The sequence below is a fragment of the Falco peregrinus genome, chromosome 6 (assembly GCF_023634155.1).
Source record: "Falco peregrinus isolate bFalPer1 chromosome 6, bFalPer1.pri, whole genome shotgun sequence".
Taxonomy (NCBI): domain Eukaryota; kingdom Metazoa; phylum Chordata; class Aves; order Falconiformes; family Falconidae; genus Falco; species Falco peregrinus.
Window position 1 is genome coordinate 13,678,426 of NC_073726.1, and position 20,595 is coordinate 13,699,020.

The 20,595-nt window shown below is 42.0% G+C and overlaps 1 long non-coding RNA gene across 1 annotated transcript in view; it reads left to right on the top strand.

The window, feature by feature from the left end:
• The first annotated feature begins 942 nt into the window (after positions 1 to 942).
• The window catches only part of LOC114013606 (uncharacterized), a 31,692-nt gene continuing 12,039 nt past the window's right edge, over positions 943 to 20,595 (top strand). Inside the window, exons 1-2 of the long non-coding RNA XR_003556675.2 lie at positions 943 to 1,114; positions 6,930 to 7,028. This is a non-coding gene — a long non-coding RNA (uncharacterized LOC114013606). The remainder of the gene's footprint in view (positions 1,115 to 6,929; positions 7,029 to 20,595) is intronic.

Consider the following 20,595-nt stretch of genomic DNA (forward strand, 5'->3'; position numbering starts at 1 on the left):
CATCTGCCCTCAAGGATGTTTTTGTTTGTGCCTGCCCCAGTAATGTGGGAGAAGGGGGCTTCCAGCAGCTTCCTCGCCCAAGTCCATGCTGCTGGGGCATGGCTGTCTCCTCCCCAGCTTCCCCTCCTGCTTGCAGTGTCAGGCAATCTGACAGAGCCTCAGTGGTGGCATGGACAAGCCGTGGGGTGGCCCTGGCTGGGAGCACCTCCGGGCTGGGTTCTCCTGCCGTTCTGGGCAGCAGAGGCGGGATGGGGCTCAGCCCCTGCCTGGAAGCAGGAGGTGGCTTGGACTCAGACACATGGCAGAGGAGGAGGCTGTCTGCGGGGGACAAAGGTGCTGGCACAGCAGAGACATGCTGGTGCTTTTGCAAGCTGCTCCTGGCTCCTAGCGAGGTCTTGCACCAGTGTGGCCTGTGGAGCGGCGTCCCAAGCCTGGAGAGGCTTGCAGAGCAAATTCATCCCCTGGGGCACTGGTATGGCCTGGACCAGTGTGCCAGCCGTGTGCCACTGCCAGTGAGTCAACAGGCATTTCACAATTTCTGCTCTCTGTCCCAAACATGGCAACAAATCTTAGATAACAGAGTTCAACAGCGCTCAGCATGCTGTCTCCTTGTTTAGCTAAGCCTTTCCCTAAACTAGCCTGCTTTAGGAAAATGTTTGGGGGAGCTTCTGCTGTTGAGCTGGGTTTCAATGTTGTCAGCCTTGTTTAAACACAAGAATGTTATAAAGAGAGCACTGAAGAGTGAAGCAATGCCGGGCAGAGCTCTGGTGGCCCAGGGGCACGAGGTTTGTACCAGGGACACCAAATGGGGAGGGAAACACAGCGATGCTGCTGTCTGTTTCTGTCTGTCCCCTCGCAACTGCAGGCACATCACTTCGTTTCCTTGCTGTTTATTTTGCTGCTTCCCATCTAAACTTTTTGCATCATCCTGGCTGCTTTCCCGAGCTGTGGCTCAGCGGGCTGGTTTGCTCACTGGAGAACTCCCGTTCCCCTTAATGCGAGGGCATTAAATCGTGTTGCCATGGGAAGGGCTGTTTGTTACCTATTGCACCAGGATCTGCAGCTGGGGAGGATGGAGAAACAGTATCGGTTAAATCAACATTCTGCTTGACAAGTACGTGAACTTTTGTGATCTACACTTTGGGGAGGGAAAAAAAATAAAGGCAGATTTTGGCTGCTTTGAATGCACTTGAACTGGGCAGCGCCCATACCACAGCTCTGACTAACCTGCTTGGCACGGCCGGGTTCCCCGGGGGCGGCTTCTCCTTGGAGGTGAAGCACAGCACTCTCCAAGCAAAAATACCTTAGAGGTACTGGAAAGGGTGACCCCCAAGTGGCAAAGGTCAAGCACCTGAGCGAAGCCTCCATTTACCCTGCGATTTTGTGGGCACTGGGGAAAGCCCAGCAGGAGCCCAGCAGCCCTCCCTACCTCCGCCGCTGCAGCTGAGCAGAGAGTAGAGCAGCACAGAGATGCTGGGTGCAGAGACTCTGATCCTGCTGAAATTTTACCACGGAAATTGACTTCATGCAATTAATAAGAGCAGGAAATACTTCTTGTTTTTTCTCGGGGAGAGGGGGGAGTGGACAACATTAAGTAATGGCTTTATCTTAATTTGTCAGGCTTTGCCCTAGGGACCAAAATTAAATGGCTGGAAGCCAGTGGAGGACTAGAAAACTGAAGCATTAACACGCCGATAAATAAAAAAGAATCCATTTTAATTAGTTTTCCAGCTGAAAAATAATGAAATTCTACATGCCAAAAAGCTGTAATGGAGTAATGGAAAGGTCTGTGTTATACAATAGGGCCTGATTGCGATCTCAGGGCTCCATTTGAATTCGTTTGTAGGGCGAAACAAAGGAAGGTGTTTGGATTCTCTCTCTTTATATAAAGCCTCTGCTCCAGCACTCCGGGCTGGTCTTCAACCAGGCTTCCCACAGTCCTGCTGCCAAATCTACAAAATTTTCCTGGCTGACATTCAGGAAAGTACTGCTCGGGCTCTAGCATGGAAAGTTAAAAGACTTTGCCTGGATACACTGAAACATATACAAACAGTGCTTGACATATGGCGTTGATTCATCCTGCACAGGCTGTCCCTGCTGTATCCCCGGGGGAGAGAATTGTGAAGTTCCCTAAAATCACCTCATCCACTGGTGTTAGATGTTAGCGAGAGGAATCATCTTAAACACTTGTGGAGACACTTCCCCTTGGGGGATTAGCAGCATGCAGCCGGACTGTAGCACTCATCGGATCTGGGGTGGTTTTAGCCTGGGATAAACAGCTCAGATGCATTAAAAAAAATAATCCTATGGTCAAAGATACCATTAGTCACTGTGACTAAGAGGCTGTTGTGGGTCTTAGAGGAGTGATAGACATTTAGATGTTCAGGGATCCTGTTGCCTATTGAGGAGGGCTAGCACAGCTTGAGTCTAAAGCTCCTATTTATTTATTGCATTGCTGTCCAATTAGTAACAGATACCAAAAAAAAAAAAAAATCAGTGAAGGGTGGAATAGGAAATGTCTCACTGCCATGAGCAGCCTGACAGAGATGTGTGTGTCTGTGAAAGCAATTATCAGGTAGGCAAATGTGCCCCTGCCTCCGCCTGGCAATCGCCTCTAGGAAGCAGGATTCCGGAGACCCTTTCTATGGCCGCTCTTGCTGTGCTGGTGTCCAGCAAGGCACTGCATAGCAGAAGCAGGAGCAGCGTGTGTGTGGCTGCCTGCTTCTACAGTGCTTGTACTGGAAGGGCTGGCCTGGGGCTGCTTCTGTCCCCATGACGCAGCCATCTCTGCCGAGGGAGTGATGTGCACCGCGCTCTTTGCAGAGGAGCCAGCTGCAGGCTCCGGCACGCACTCCCCCAAGCCAGGGTAGGCTTGGTTCCTGCCACATGCCTCAGCTTTTCTAGTTGCTTCTCCATAAACAGCCTGGACATATAAGGGCAAGAATTTACCCTTTGCTCATCATTACTCCAACCTACCTTTTGCCTGCAAAGAGGAGAACCATTATATTTTTCCACACTCAGAGAGCACTTGTATACTCTGCAGTCAAAATGACACCGAGGAGAAGAGCCCAATGCAAAACCATCAATCATCCTAAACCAGGACCCCACGAGAAAGGACAATGTACAGTATTGTCCATGCTCGGGATTAGAAAAATGTGAGTTATGCAACAAAGAGTACCAGACTGGCTTAAAGTCAAAGCAATGTTGGTTGTTTTTTTTTGCTGCCTGGAATTTTCAGGCTTTAGGTCAAGTTGTCAGAACTCTCTGATGGCTGGGAATTCTCTTTAAAGTGAATTCATTGTTTTCTGGACCAACTGCGTAGTTCTGGAAGCTAGGACTCCCCAGATATTAACTAACATTAAAAAAAAAAAACAACCAACATTGAAGCACTGATGTCAGGAGCAATTACCTATTTCCAGTTTGTTAGGATCCATTTGGATGGACTTTCCCAGTGGCAAGCTATGATGGAGAACAAGATACTACTTCTGGACTGCCACTCCTCCAGCAAGGGAATAGAATCCTGTCTATACAAATTTGCAACATGCAGAAATCAAGTGGAAAGCGATAATTGCAATTTATCACAAGCAAAAGTCAGTCAGTAAAGCAAAACCTGTGTGAAAGTTAGGGGTTAAGAAAAATGCATTTGTTTCATATATTTGCCATATTAACAGCCCCAAGAGTCACAACTATGAAGCAAATAAACAACTCTATAAAGCCAAAAGAGATGAGACATTAGTTTATAGTTTTACTTGGTTATGTTTAAGTGGGGCATTTTATTTCTTTCTTGTGCAATACTGTTTATAAATGATGGCTGTTACCCAAAGTTTTGGTTAAGCAACTTTTTGTGTAAAAATTCAAAAAGCGAAAATAAAAAACTGAGGAGATTTTAAAAAATAAATGGATTTTTAGGGACAGAAGAAAACCTCAGACTACCCTACCTGTCCTCTATAACAGAAGTCAAAGTTTAATCTTATTTTTTAACTGATCCAACAGCTTGCCTAGGTTGAAGCATACATTTCCATAAGGCATCCAAACTTGATTACAGATGTGAGTACACTGATAATCCACTGCTTTATGTGATGATTTCTTGAAATAATTACCTATCTTGATCTAAAAAAAAAATAAAATTTAAAGGTACATTTTTCTTTTTAACTTGTCTGTTCTTCTCCTGTTGGCTCTTGTTAGGTTTGGCCTCTTAGTAACTGGAAATATCTTTCAGTAAGACGTGTGGCATCACGTGTGGCAAAAACACACACTGATTTTTCAAGGCTAGTGCTTTTCTCAGGGGAAAAAATAGAAAACAGGTAATCTTGTACTGGACTGTTCTAACCTGTTACGAGGAGCCTTCTGTGTCATGTGTATGAATTATCCCTGGGACCCACATCTTCCTGCTGCATTCAGATCTAGAAAATCTAAGCCCTAAAACAGTATGGCCCAGATGTGAATAGTTCTAATTTAAGTTGGTGGTTGTATCATTCAGAACCTGTGTCATCATGGATGGAAAATTTAGGAATAGGGCAATAGGACAGATTAAATGCCTTCTGCAAGTTACAGAGGTCAGTTGACCAAACTGCCTAGTTGCCAGACATACCAAGAGCTGAAGCATGGCGTGGCAGGGAAGGGATCTCCAGGGTCCCTCCCTGAGCAAGCTGAGGAGGTCTTGCTCCACCAGCTTCCACACAGCCTCCCTGCAACCTCCTCCTTTTCAGGACAGAGAAGGAGTTTCAGGGATGTGAGTTTGAGTTTGGCCATGCTGCTTGAAGGTATTCAGCCCCACTGAAGAAGCACGTGAGGCAGACAAAGAGCCACTATGTCAGGCCGCTCTGACACAGCCTATGCTTGGCATTTTTCTTGCACCGAAATGCAAGGCCCTCACAAATAAATGTGATTGGTCACTGAAAAAATGTATGGAGAGGCTTAAGGAGAAACATGGCCTTCCTCCTTAAGGATGTCTTTATTCAATATTTGAAAAGGCTTCAATCATTATTCTGGTGAATTATTATTGTACAAAATTTGTTGTGTTTAAGTAGACAGGTATTTCATTCTAATCCTGTGATTCAGCCAAGGTTCTCAAATTGAATGCCGCATGGACCCTTGTTATTCTCTGTGTAGGTGTTTGACAACTCAGTGTCAAGTAGTCTTGCATATCTGAAAAGGTGTTAAAAGTCAACTGAGTGAAATAATTTTCTAGTAGTATTTCTTTGCATAAGCAATTGCAATGAGGCTGTCATGTTACCTTAAATAGAAACAGTCGATGTCACAGCACAGAGAAGCATCAGTGAGCTTTAAGCCAGATCTGCTGTGTAGCACCATAATATGCAGCTGTACAAGTACAAACCTTGCGGACGGGTTAAGCTTAAGTATTGTAGAAGAAAGGCTGAGAAAATGGTGATTTGGTTATAGCCTGTTCCATTGCACTTAGAAAAATGGTATCTGACACACAACAAGCGTAATATGTATCTGGATGTTTGAAACGCAATGAGGAACATTTATTGGCTGAATAATCGTGATAAACTGGTAAGATATGCAAGTCAAAGGGTTAGTTTCGTTTTGTGAAAATCAATTGTAATTGTAGCATTACTGACTAGAGCAGTGATTTCCATGGATAAACCATATGTTTCAACAGCACTTTGAGCTCCCAGCTTCAAGTGCTTCGATTAGGTCAGAAAGCCAGGGTGCCAGGTTTGTAGGAAATGATGTGAGAAGTCCCCAAAGTCAAACTGAAAAAATGACAGTGGTGGCAGTAGCAAGTTTTGCTGCTACGTCCCTGTTCTAGCTGTGCCCAGCAGGTCTGTGCTCTGGCAGTATTTGTACAAAACACCACGCACCTGTGAGATATGGTGTTCAGAGAGGTGCTAAAGTCTTATTACAACGGGAGTACCATCGATAAACCAACGCCAGGACCCTGTGCTGATGTTCCTGGAGTGAAGTGGCCTTGCAGCTGATGTTTTGAGAATCAAAAGGGGGATTTCTCTGGGTCAGCCAAACACTGACTTCTCAATAAGCACATTCACAATGAAGCAGACTTTTGCTCTGCCGGCAGAATGTCACAGATTCAGAGTTCCACAGCACACATACATGAATTGCAAGTTTTTGGAATGGAGAATGAACTTTATAACCATTTACATTTTTCAAATAGGAGATTAAAAACTTGAGACAATGAGCACCATAAAAACATTCACAGAACTTATTTTACAAAAGGGAAAAAAATGAACTGCCAAAAAACAGGAAGCTCTTGAAAATGCTTGAATTTGTAACTACTATTCAAATTTAACAATAGACTGTGAGAATGACCTGCCCGGTATAATAGCTATTAGAAATACCAGATACAGAAAGGAAAATCCGCTGCTGAATGACAAATCTATCCTAACAGTGTTCAGCATGTCAGAGGATTCATTTCAGTGTTCGGTTTTGATGGTCACTGCCTGCCATCTGCAAAAATCACCTCTTTTCTTCCAGCCTAAAAAACAGCGAACATGATTTTCTTGTTACTCACACCTATGTTGTACAGGAATATTCCCATTCAAAGTCATTTGAGAGCCACCAGCGTAACTGAAAGGGCAAACAAGTTCAGTATGCTTGTAGCTGTAATCAGAATGTATTTATTGGTTTAACGCTGAACGCTCTCATGGTCTCACTGTCATCATTTCTAATCTGCTTGCTCTCTGTGTGTTTAGGCTGTGAACACTTTTGGCATGATACTTTAATTTATCGTGTTTTCAGAGCACTTCACAAAATCTTCAGTTTCTTGATCTTTTACTACCACAGAAAGAAGAAAAATAAATATTGCATGAAGTGGCAAAGAAAAAGCATTGCTTAAAATTGATTTACATCGGTATTTTTAATGTGAATTTTCTAATTTTGGGCCTGTGTTCCTGAACTCACAGGTTCTGTGTCTCATTCTGCTGTTGTATCATGTGTTTTCATAGGCACTTGGATCTGGACTCATACTCCCTCTGCTAGTCACTGAGCAAAGATGACAAGATGAGGAGTACACTTGCCGTGAGAACCTTGTGCAATGGAGAAAGGTGAGGAGTGTGCTTGAGTTCTCATGCCTGTCCAAAAAGTCTCTGAGCATGAATCTGAAGAAGTGACTTACACTGTCCTCTACCATAAAATGGATGTAATCACGTTTGTGAGATTTATGTAGCCCAAATTTCTGTTACCAATAGGTAAGTGTAGTCATAATGAGGTCTGAAATTATTCTGATTCTCAGAAGACTGTAATATTGGGAAATTTGACATAGCTGCATAAGCTAAAAATTCTTAAAATTAACAGTAAAAGAATGTTTTGGATCAAAGCTTCTTGGCATATTGTTTTGAAAAATCTTTTTTATTTTTTACTAGGTATTAAAAATTATTTTCAAAATAAAGAGTCTTCAGAATATGCAAACAAAATATTCTGTTTTGAAAGAGGAAATTAGGCTCATCTGAATGTTTTCCTCTTTGAAAATTATTTTATGCATAACTGATAATTTTTTTAAATATCAGCTTATAAAAACTAAATTATCTGTTGGAAAAAAGTTCTTTTGAAGTCTTTCAGCCTGTTCTGTCTAGAAGATTACATTTTATACCATATACAGGGAATAAATCAATTATTGGAAAGCCATGTCAGAGCCACTCTGATAAATTCATGGTGCTGTACCTAAATTTCAATCCATGGGAAAGATAATCCATTGGAAAAGGATGTTAAGGAATCCAAAATGACAACTCTACTACTGTCATCACTTCAATGTCTGTACATTACACTGTTTTGCTAGGTCAAACTAATCGGTGTAGCTCAGGCTGTAGATTACCAGTGCCTCTCTGGCTTGCCATCTATCTGTCAACAGACAGATATCAAACACTTCTCCAGAACGTTAGCAGATTGCCCCTATGAGCCTATAACCTTCTGCCGGATTGATTTATTTTGGGTGGCTTATTTGAAAGCAATGGAAGCGTTTCCTGGTCCCAAAGCCATATTTCCAACCCCAGAAGGCAATAAATGGGCTTTATGGCACTTTTAAGTAGAAACACTGGCCTGATAGAAATTGTAGGGTTGTGCTAGTATTTGGTACCTGATGAGGGTGGGGGTCCCAGCTCAGCGTGTCTGAGGATGTGTGGTCTGGCTAAGACAGCATGAGAGGCATTGCCACTGCCTAGCTCTACACATTTAACATGAGGAGGCTAGTTCTCTCGTTGTCCCAATATTCAGGGAAAGAACATTCACAAAGCAAACCAGAACAAAAAGTCTAATGTGTTGAGGGGTATGCTACTTGTTGTTCCTTTTTTTTTTTTTCTTTTCCGGGAGTAAAACAGTGAAGCAAAGTTCAAGGACTACACTTTTGATAATTTGTATACCCACATTTCTTCAGCACAAAATATTTCATTGAAAAATTCCTAATCAGCCCTAGTGAAAATTCAGAGAACATCAGGATAAAAAAAAAAAAAAAAGTGGAACAAATTTCTGCAGCAGGCTTCTCAGCATTCACTGCCTTCAAATTGAAAGAACATTTCTTGCTAAAAGATATATGATGTTTCATCTCCAATTAATAGGATTCGGTGCAAGAATTATTGGGTAAAATTTGATGGCCTATGCGATGCAGGTCAGATTAAATGATCACAATGGCCCTTGACTTTTGCAGCTGTTAATCTTTCATGAGAGCAAAGTCATAAAAGATAGATAAACTCTCCTAAAAGGGAATTGGAGTCTCTGGAGGACTATTTAAAGGATCACTTGAATTAGCTAATGCAAGAAAAAGATGTTTTCTGATAGAAAGGCTTTAAAACCCCTGGAGTTACATAGATTATTTTTCATTTTGACATGAGGAGAAATTGCATTTTCGTTTAAAAAAAAAATGTTTGTTAAAATCCTTCTTGCTTTTCTCCATTTGGGGTGTGGTCAGAAAGGGAAGGAGATTTAATGAGAAAAGGCAACATGAAAATGTTGCAGGGTTTGCTCCTTCACAGTTTTAGAAAACGTTTATCACTCAAAATGCCAATTCCCTGTGGGAGAAAGGTAGAAACGTAGTGTCTCCTCTGGTGTGAGCCGGATTTATAGCCCCCTGTAGGTCGGAGGCAGTCCCTTTGGCCTCCCCATCCCCATCCAGCATGCTCGAGGTGGGGCTTGGGTGGGCCGTGCACCAGCAGTGCCCTTTGGGAGCAGGACCAGAGTGATCTGCTCAGGTGGAGGTGACAGCTGGGAAGGTACCACACTGTGTTCAGGAGTGGTGCTCTGGTCTTCTGTCCTGCTCACAGTGAGTTGGAGGGGCTGATGGAAACCCGAGGTGATGCCCAGAGCCCTGTAAGCCATGCCCCGAGGAAGAAAGGGGCCTGTCCTCAGGGACTGGGCCCAAGAAGTGGAAAGGCTTCACAGGGTTGCCTTTGACTTACTGTGGGATGACCCTGGATGTGGGAGGACTAAAGAAGTTTCCTTCTATTTTAAGTCAAGTCTCAGCAGCAGGACTGGATACCCAAGACAGACTAAGGGAGGTGATGGTGGCACCGAGGCAAATGGAAGAGGTGTGAGGTGTCTTTCTAACAGGCCAGAGCTTTCCTGCTTGGAATGTGCTGGGAGCCAAGGCTGCCAAGGACAGAAGCACCAGAAAATGAAATATGTTCCCAGCCTGTGGACCCTACAGAGGAGGAACTCTGTAGTGTATGAGCTCCAGGGACACCCCCCCGCCCCCCAGGAAACTGATGCAGGGCTTGCAGTGCAACTGCAATATGGTTGGGATAAGTCAGGATGTGCAGAATGCAAAAAGGAGACCCTGTAATCATTCACTGTCATGTGATGGGGAGGGCTGATGAAACGGAAAATAAGGAGAGAGCACAGGGAAAATCAACACCTGCAATTTCATGTATTTTAAGAGTGCAGGGAAATAATATGAAAAAGTAGTTCTGTTTCTCTGCCAAATGAAAGCAACTGAAAAAGATTGAAAAGTAATGTGATCGTCTCTTCTTGTGATTGTTTTCACAGAAAAGATAGAGCCTTATGTGTGTTTAACAGCATAGATTAGTGCTGACAATGAATTGCTGTATAGGGCTGAGAAAGTTTGGGAAGATGAAAAAGAATTAATCAGGGAAAGCTAGACTAGTGGAGAAAGGAACAGAAATATATCAAACTGAGTGGTTGCCAGAGTACACAGGATGTCTATCACTAACTGCTAGGATGCTTCAGCCCTTAAAAATTTTCCTGTTACCTGCAGTTAGGGACTTATGGATTCAGCTGCTGTCCTACTACTTGTCCCTTTTCATTGTTTATCTGTGCCATGAATTAGACTATAATTTGAATACATATATTGTAATCTAGTAGGGGGCATAGTATGCTATGGAACCTGCAGAGAAACAATGCATCTCTCACTAAAAAGTATCTATTAACATCTGGCTCTTGAGATCAATTTCCATCATCTCATGGAATTTTTATAACTCTATTGAAACTCTTTCTGGGGTGAATTAAAAATCCTGGATGTACTCGTACCTTGCAAATGAGTGCTATATCCTGAGTCGGTGCAAGTAGCAGCAGTGAAACTGCAGCAGCTGGTTCTCACTGAGGATCCTATCTGACTAATACACAATTTGCCAAATAACCATGCCAGAAATGAGTGCAGTGAATGCACGTCACCATCTCTGAGCTCACTTTCTGACAGCTGAGATAGAGTTGGAAGGAATTTTCTTTATGATTGTCCCACCACTGGCCAGGGAGCAGAAATGGACAGCTCATGTTGTAGTCCCACCACCAGCAGCCCTCAGAAATCCCAAGGCTGGCTCTGCCAGCTGCTGGCTTATAACCCATACATTGGTTAAGAGGACAGAACTGTTCTTCCTTAAGCTCAACATGGCCCAACAATGTGCTTTTGCAGCCCAGAAAGCCAACTGTACCCTGGGCTGCATCAAAAGAAGCATGACCAGTAGGCTGAGGGAAGTGATTCTCCCCCTCTGCTCTCGTGAGACCCCAGCTGGAGTACTGCATTCAGCTGTGGGGCCCCCAACATAAGAAGGACATGGCCCTGTTGGAACAAGTTCAGAGAAGGGCCATAAAGATGACCAGAGGGCTGGAGCACCTCTCCTAGGAAGACAAGCTGAGAGACTTGGGGTTGTTCAGCCTGGAGCAGAGAAGGCTCCAGGGAGACCTTATAACAGATTTTCAATCCTTAAAGGGGACTTGTAAGAAAGATGGGGACAGACTTTTTAGTAGGGCCTGTAGCGATAGGACAAGGTGTAATGGTTTTAAACTAAAAGAGGGTAGATTTAGATCAGGCATTAGGAAGAAATACTTCACTGTGTGGGTGGTGAGACACTGGAACAGGTTACCCAGAGAAGTTGTGGATGCCCCATCCCTGGAAGTGCTGAAGGCCAGGCTGGATGGGGCTTGGAGCAGCCTGGTCTGGGGGAAGGTGTCCCTGCCCATGGCAGGGGCATTGGAACCAGATGATCTTTAAGGTCCCTTCCAACCCAAACCGCTCTATGATTTTCCAGTTCTTCTTGTGGTCACCAACCACATCGTTCCCGCCATCATTCTTATTATATGCATGAAGGAATCTGGTGATTTTTCTAGTATCTGTGTGTTACTACATAAATAGGGCTTCTCCAGTGAACTGTGGTTAAGGCGTTCTGCCGGCTCACGGGTTGAACTTTTCCCACAGGGATGTTTAAATTAGATGAAATAAGAAGACACTGTTAAGTGAACAGCTTTTCTTTTCTGCCTGGTTTAAGTTCAGTCTCAGCTACAAGTGCACTCTGGTAAGTGCTCAGCTCCTCGCTGTGGCTCGCATTCCTGCTCTTTGGGTAGCTGACTCACACTTGCCAGCGGAGCCAAGGTGTAGGAATGGTTAGTGAAGGCCGCCAGCTGGACTAGTAGGAAAAACACTTGGGCTTGAGTTTTACAGCAAATGGCAAAGCAGCTGAGCTCACAGGGCCTGTTTTATTTTTTGTCCTCAGTTTTCAGTGTAGTCTCAGCTGTTGCACTTTCCTTTTGTATGCTCATTCATCAAGGTTTGAGTGTCTGTTGCTCTGAAACAGAACTGTCTTGGGCCAACACATGGTGAGATTGGGGAAAAGTCTCCCTCCCCTAAAAATCAAATAATAACTTCAGGGTGAAAGGAAAGAAGAAAACGTATTGTTGGGATTTCTATGCTGCAGTGTCCTTTCCTGGCAGAATATTTACTTCCACTGTCCATGTTGCCTCCTTTTGATCAGCACCTCATTCTGCTCTTCCCCACACAATATGCAGGGATGGGGACATGACTGTATGCCTCAGACAGTCTGTCCATCATTTTATTCCGATTTAGAGGTTATTGAAATAAAACACAGGAAAAACAAAGTTCTTCTTCTTCTTCAAGGAGTAGCAAGAGACTGTCAGTGTATTTTTCAGCTGGGCAGGATTTCTGTGAAGTGCTTGTGGCAAGGCTCATTCCTCAGAATACTCTTCATAACAGTGTGAAGGCTCTGGTATTTCATATATAATCCCTCTCCAGTGATTTGTCTTTCTCCTCTGCAAAGAGAACATTTACTTTCAGGCAGTCCTGTATAAATTTTATCTTGGTTAGCATCAGCAAATAAACCCATGGCTTTTTCAGCTAAAACACCGAAGTCTTTACCCCTTATGCTGAAGAGCTGGTAAATTCATAATTTTCCCAGGTTCACATTGTCTGTTACTTGGGAGCAGTTACACACACAGATGTACCAGTGGCTTACACAAATGAAACAAAATTATTGAAACACGATTCCTGTTCATCAGGAATTTTAGAATATTTCCCTGATTTTGGTATAGGAGTGTGGTTTATAGCGGGTAGAGGCTGAGTGCTCATGACAGAATTGATAAACTGCACATTAGTTATCAAGACTGGCATGATGCTGTTAAAATTGAGCACATTATGCAGCCAAAAGATGTTCCTTTACCTTGCAGAGCATAAATTAATATGTAGATGATCTTCTCATATTTATACAGTGTTTTGCACATGCAGCATTTGGGCCAATAAATTATATTGCTCCAAAACTGACACAATTATTTAGAGATCTTGCTGGGTTATTGATTTTGACAGGTCAGGTACTTCCCAATGGCAATCTGGTTTGGTTGCAAAGAGCGCATGAAAAATCCTGTTATCTTGAAGTCTGTAAGGAACAAAAAGGGCCAGTTTTCTCTCTTTACAGTGGGCAGCTGGTCTAAAAGAAGCCTCTTCTGGCATTTCCCTCCATGCCAGACTTTCATTGCTTGCCCGCCTCTCTAATCCTGGCTATTTCTGCTGTATAGACACGGTTTTTGAATATACAATGCCTCCAGCAGTCAATGCCAATGCTTGCCTTGCAGAAGCCTATAACCAAGCTTCTTCCCCAGCAACAGCTTGCACTTGTTGAGAGCTTGTTTTCATTCTGACAGGTGCTTCTCAGAGTGTAAAGAAGAAATATGCTCAGGATCTGATGGATGTCATCAGATAGCAAAAAAAATATTTTTTTTTTATAAGTAAAGCAGCTCTTTTTCCCATGCTGCTATAATCTGCACATGCACACATATGCTTGAAAATTGTATTAGGGATCAAATCTGCAGGAAAACAATACAGTAGAAAAATCATTTGGCAGGAGTCAGCCTAATAATAAATATCAATAACAACAGTAATGCATAACATCTTATTAATTGATATTGTCATCATATTATTCAGAGTTGGATTTAATTAGCTGCACTTTCTCTTCTTTTGTGTATTGCTCAAGGTAAATGGGTAGTACTTCATATCTGCTGTTGCTACCTCTTCTGTTTGCTTTACGATGTCCTTTTTCTTTCTGTGCCACTGCCTTCTGCTTGTGCCAAGGCACTAATCTGAACCTTATTAATCATTCTTTTTTCCTGCCATACAATACAACAGTATTGGACTTTGAAATGTCAATGCATAAACCTGTGCTGCTTTTTTTCAGTGTGGTCAGTTCTCTCCTTTGCTTTTTCAGCATTAGGTCTGTGGTAGTCTTTCAAATGAGCCCTTGTCATACATTTCCTGTTTTCCTGTTTTCTCACATGTAGACTTTCATTTGAATTCTTTGTATTCTTTACCAGTGGCTTCACATACATCTGCAGCACTATTCTTGCTCCAAATGTACTTCAACTTTCACCCTACTACTTTTACGGTACAATAAAATGAATCACATATGATGGTTACATAAATCAGTAGCTTAATTCAGTTTGGCATCACACTGATCTCTAGATTCTTCACTACATTTGTAAAAAACAACTTTTCTGATAGAACATTCTTTGCAGTTAATTTTTTTAAGAACACATTAAGGACTTAAGTCTTCCCCCCCCCCCCCCCCCCCCCACTAAAACCTTCAGCTAAGGTGTGACAACTCTTTATTTTATCACCTTTCTTTTCAATGTCATTGCAATTTTACAATTTTGTGATCTAGAGCATATTCAGAAAGCTAACATTACCCTGTTTCCATTTCATTTGCTCAAGCCAGGAATCTGACATGCCACACTATTTTCCCCTTTCTGTCCTATTTTCATTTGCCAAGCAACCCAAAAGAACCAGCTTGTCTCAACATACTGCTCAAAGACAGGCGAGAAACGAAAGCACCAAGAGTAAGAAACTTCAAGGCTTTTCGCTGGCTTTATCCTTCTCCTAAGTGAGGCCAGACTGTAAGGAGACTTGGTAACTTTTTGGGAGATAATCACACGATGCTAAGACAGCACTTTGCTCGTTGACTTAGGCTGTTATATCCACAATAGCCGTACTGTTGCTGCCTCTGTGCCCCTTGCCCTCTCTCAAAGAGCACGTCTTGAAGGTAGTTCCCAAAGTCTCTACACCAGCACTGCATAAAGCTTGAAGAACATAAAAGCTTGTCACCTTTACAACCTCTCTTGGCTTGGAGAAAACCATGCACCATCAATCAATCATTTCACTGCTAGCAGTAGATTTTATACTGTTACCATTTCTATTGTGAATGTTACTCCAGACTCTCCTCTCTGATCAATTTGTTTTATTACGGTTTCTGGTTGCTACATATTATACCCAGAGACTCAATTTACAGTTCTGCAGAAAGAAAACTATTCCAGCTAAATTTTTGTTTCACAGAACTAGATGATCTTTTTTTGGCCCTTCCAACCCAAACCATCCTATGATTCTATTATTACAGTTTTTGTTATTATTGTTGCTGTTGTATCTGTTGTAGTAAACTTCTCAAGCTTGCTGGAAAGAAACCATGAGGCTGCTTGCATTAACCTTTAGGCCACTTGTCTTTGGGCCTCGTAAACTGAGCTCACTCTTCAGCTTCCCTTGATTCACAGCACTCTCCTGCTCTTTGCATTTAGAAGCTGGTGCATTGCTTTCTGTTTGCTGCTTCTTGGTGAAAGCTGGGGGCCTCTCACCCATAGCAACCTGGTAGTAATCAGGTGCCAAAGTCATGCATATGACTTGAAGCCCTCCAGCCTGTGTGTGTTATCTGGACTTACAATGCACCTCTTTAGAGTCTTACAATAGCTGAAACAAATAGTAGCCTAAAATTTCTAAACCCTGTACTTTATTTCTCACTCTAGATAACGTAAAAGCATGTCACTGTTCAGACAAAGTTGTAACACTGGGCGTAACCTTCTCTGTTACTGGCGGTTTGGGTTCCGTCCTTTCACACTCCTAGGTCTTTTCTACGTTCAAGTCAGATTCCTCTATGTGTCTGTCATCTTGCCTCTGCAAACATATCCCCCTTGCCAGGCCCTGAGTTTCTTCACATCTCCCAGGGCCTCTCCACAGGCTGAGTTGGGGGCACAGCCCCGCTCCTGCAGAGGCTCATGGCCTTGTCATGTCACAGCCTGGTCTGTCAGCCAGCCCTCCTGAGCAGCACGGGCCCACGCTTGGGTCCAGACGTTTAGTTTGGAAACTGGGGACAGGACAGAAACAATTCTGAAATTTCCAAAGAGACGTGGAAAAATTGAGTCCAAGACGTTGAGGTCTAGAAAGAAATAAGATTAAAATAATGGAAACTGGAGGAAGATTTCAGTTATTTCTCTTTAGGTCAGCAGCTCAACGGTAAACCCACGGTTTATTTCCCATACATAGACAAGAAAATGAAATTTGAAATGAACTTAACTAGCATAATTTCATTTCAGCCAGTGAATCACTTTTATCTGCTTACTTATTTTTATGGCTTCCTTCACCACTGTGTATGTAAAACTCTCAAATAATTATGGGTTTGTTGTCACAACACTTCTCCAAGGCAGAGAATTATTATGAGCCTATTGTAACTGGAAAATTGACATGCAGAAAAATTAGCTACTTGCTCAATGTCAGGTAAGGAGTTTCAAACAGAGACTCAGTCCCACTTCACTGACTTCCATCCCCTATTTGGGCAGGTTTATATATATACACACACACACACACACACTTTTGTGCTTTTGAGAGTTTTACAACGCTTAAATGACTGATTAATAGTATTTCATTCATTTATTTTTTAAAAAGTTGAACAATTAGTACTGCTGACAGACACACTGAATTGGGATTCTTGGCATGTGAGTCACAAATTACATGTATTATTCAGAGGTTTCACAGGCAGAGATTATGACTGCAGTTTATAACCCTGCTCTCCCAAGGGACATACACTAATTTGTTCTGATGGAATCACCAAGAAAAAAAAAAAAAACAAACCAGGGATTTTTATCCAAACAAATGCTGGGAAGACAGGTGATTTTGGTATCTGAACTTCCTCTATCTTTTTTGTGACTGTTTAGGCTGAATATCTTACTGTGCTTCTCTGCATATTTCTTTATATTTCATTACTTATCGATTGTCATTGTTTTGACAGTGATTGAATGTGAAAGGTTGTAAGTCTAATAAAAAAGTGGAATGACCTACTTTGTAACCCCATGTTTTTTCATTCAACTACAGACAATAAAATTTAAAAAATATAAAGTATTTTTAATATGAAATTTCTGGGTTCTTGAGGAAGGTGACTCACGGCAAACTTAGTAAATGTATGGAGCTGTGCAAATTAATTTAAAATATTTGAATCAAATTAAACACTTTGCTTCATCAGAAAAATGAATCATTTATAGTATTTTAAATAAAACCAAATACAATTAAGTAAAAAATAGGATACTGTTTTGCAGTTCAGCACTGGTAGCTTTACTGTCCAAAGGCTACAGCATTCATTTACAGTGCAGTAGAGAAGATAGAGGTACCTTCTCTAACCAGTTTTAAGTAGCAGTTGCAACTATTTCAGTCTGAAACAGGTTGAAGCTGTTCTGCTTTTTGGAACCATGCAGGGGCTAAAAAGGTCTGCAGGTATTCACATTCTTCCCTATCCATGATGTAAGTGTTTGAGTACAGTGTCATTCTTCCTTTCTTTTTCTGACTGGGACATCCTCACCAGAATTATTTCTAATCAGGTGACTGGAGAATTAACCTAATCTGTGGTGATGTTCTAGGGTTTTTTTATTTTTAATAAATAAATGCCAAATTTAGGGTCCCAAATACAGCAAGGTACCTGCCAGGCTGACAACAGAGGTGCTTATCTGTGGATTGACAACCACTTTCATCCATAGACAACTGTTATTTTTCCCTCCTCTTGTTTCAGTTCACTTCAGATGACTCTCTGAGTATTATCCAGGGACTCTGAGCATGTATGACTGAGGATGCAGAAGAGTTAATTCTAGGAATTAAACATAGCATTGATGAATTATAGAATGACAAATATCTTCCTCATCTCTCTGAAGACAATTTCTTTTGGGCTGTGGTGTGTCTTGGTGGTAAGAGCTGTACTTAAAAAAAAATAATTCTTAGAGCATTAGATAGTTTTGATGAGTTACTAAAATATGCAGTTGGGATGAGTACATTTGGTGAAATCCTGGCCCACTTGCCATCACTAGGAATTTTTTCAATGACTGTAACGGACTAGAAAATTCATCCATTTCAAGAAATTAAATGAATGAACAACGCCCCCTTTTTTTTGGACACATTTTTCTTGCATAATTTTCAAAATACTGAGCGACCATTTCATTTTGTGAGCCTCTTGGAGTGTATGTTCACCAAGAATATCCAGATTCAAACCCTAATCTTTATCTCCAAACCCATGGCTTTCTCTGAACTGGCCTCCTTGGGTTTTCCTTACTGAAAAACCTCTCATCATCATCCAAGCGCATGTCACCCTGGCTCTGGGAGGAACCTCTGGTTACAGCATGTTCTGAAGGCAGCTCATCCAGAGCAGGGTGGGGGTGGAGTGTTTATTTCCATAGTGGCTAATTTCCCAAATGAAGAACCTAATTATTCAACTCCCACGTTGAGTTTATGCCTGTGAATGCAGTAAATGCACGTTAGTAGGTGTGATAGCAAGGACCCATGGTTCTGAAGAGCAGATGCTGGGGTCGTCCCCGCTCCCCAGCAGCACCTGTTGGACAGGGGTCTGCTGTTGAGTAACCCTTCTGTAGTACAAAGGGAGGTCATACTATTGGGTACATTTTAATTCTTGCTGGTATTAGTCATAGCTTCGGTGACTCATCAATCTGGCTCACAAAGTAAAAGCAGATTTACCCTTTACAGGGTTTGGCAGTTGGCAGATGATTGTTTCCCCTCTGTGAATCAGACTTTTATTTATTTAGTGTAATCAAGAAGGAACTGTCTGTTTTGTGACCTTCTACGTTAGTGAAAGGGAACAAAGGATTTCTCCTTATTATTATTATTTTTTGGCATCATGCAGTTAGCAGAACAATGCAAAACTATGATAAAGGATCGTACTCTGGTTGGCTGACTGCTTGGACTGTAGCTGCATGTCACATTATTATTCCAGTTGGTCTGAATAATTCTTCTACATGAGCAGAAACGGCCATTTTATTAGAAATAAAGTACACCTATACTCTTTAGAATCAGTCGGGAAGAATTGCTCCCTTCCAGTACCTAGATTACCATTTAACATGTAAGGCACTGGACATTCCTCAAATAATTTTGCTAAGCTGCACAAAAACAATAAGAGAGTTTTGCAACATGCCTGGCTACTGGACAGAGTGCATCCTGCCAGATTACAGACATATCTCATGTAAATTACAGGAGGGGGAAAAAACAGAAAGAAGGCGGGGACTGTGGTAAGCAGCTCAAGGACAGTAATCTGAGGAACAGACCTAAAATACATATAGAGACTGTTCAATGACAGTGGAGCTGAAAGAAATCATAAGAAGCTAAGAATAACTAACCAGAAATAATTAGTTACTGCTTCTTGTCCAGATAAGGAGAAAATGCCATTTGGAAAGTTCGTGCAGTTCCTAAACTTTGCATTTTGTTTAAAGAAAATAGCTTCATCAGCGTGAAGCACTAATTCACTCCCTGGTCCTGGCACTCTGTAGGCATTTTGCTGAGACCTGTAAATGATCTGCAATATGTTCAGGGAATGCCAACAAACATTATTCATCGCTATGGCTGCATTTGTTGCATAGTTTTCAAAGCTGGTTGTTTCTAAATGTTTTTGCTCTCTGTGTTTAGCTAGAGAAAGGTTTCAAATGCAGTGAAAAACCTTGGTGCTCAGTGAAGCTAAGCTGGGTTGAATGACGTGAAACGAAACACCACCAACAGTGAAGTAAAAAAGAGGGCTTTTCTTTTTTTCAAGTTTATTGCAAGAAATTTTCATTAGTGTCCCCTGTGGTAAGCTGTAACAGGGCTCTGTGTCCCAGCCAGGTGGGCTGGCTGCATACAGAGTGCACCTGCCGGGGGTGTGGGGGTGGGGGGTGGGGGGGTGGGGAGCACGGGCCCCCTTGATGTCCCTCACGGCATTTCTGTGCTGCCACACTGTGAAGGTTGTAAATGTGCTGTTTTACTAAGAGCCTTGGTTGAAGAAGAGTATGTTTGGAAGAAAACATAGAAAACCTCTATTTCATCAAGCTACATACTTGAGAAGGTACATTACGAAGTAATTCATGCTTCTTTTAAATCAAAACTTTCTAGGATGTTAAGAGGCTTCGACTTTGAGATGGGGACAAATCTGTTAGGTAAATACAAAGCATGACTGCCTAATCAGTTTAGTGGGGATGAAGGCATTACAATGAAAGCTCCCATCAACAATTTCTTTATTAAGCAGATCTTGCTAAGATTAAATTACCAAATTGAGAGTGCTTTCCAGCAAACAGCATGCTTCACTTAGCAGTGCATGGTCAATGAGTTACAACAAATGATCAAGGGATATTGCAGATTATTCTTCATTGGGATCTATAAGGATGAGATAATCGTCTGTGGGGAATGGTTCCAGGGAAGGTGAGTTAGTGATATGTTGAAATCTTTTTTCACCCCTCTATTTTTATCTATTAAGGGAAAGAAAAAATGATGGAAACCATATCTATTGATCTGAATTCAGACACGCATAATTTGATCTGAGCGAAGACTGATTCCATTTCTGCTGAAGCCAGTAGGTTTCTGAACAGATCACAATTCACGCTCAAAGCTATGTGTTTTTGACTTAAGACTTAAAGAAGTGCTTGAAGAACGTACTTGAAGCACATTCCCAAATCCTTTACTCTGACTCTGATACCATGACATACCAGTGTGATCACACTTTTAGTGTAGCTTCATCTCAAATACTCCTAAAGTAAATGTTCTTGAATTTCATAATGTGAGCTGTAACACCTTGAAAAAAACAATGATCATGAATACAACTAGACCAA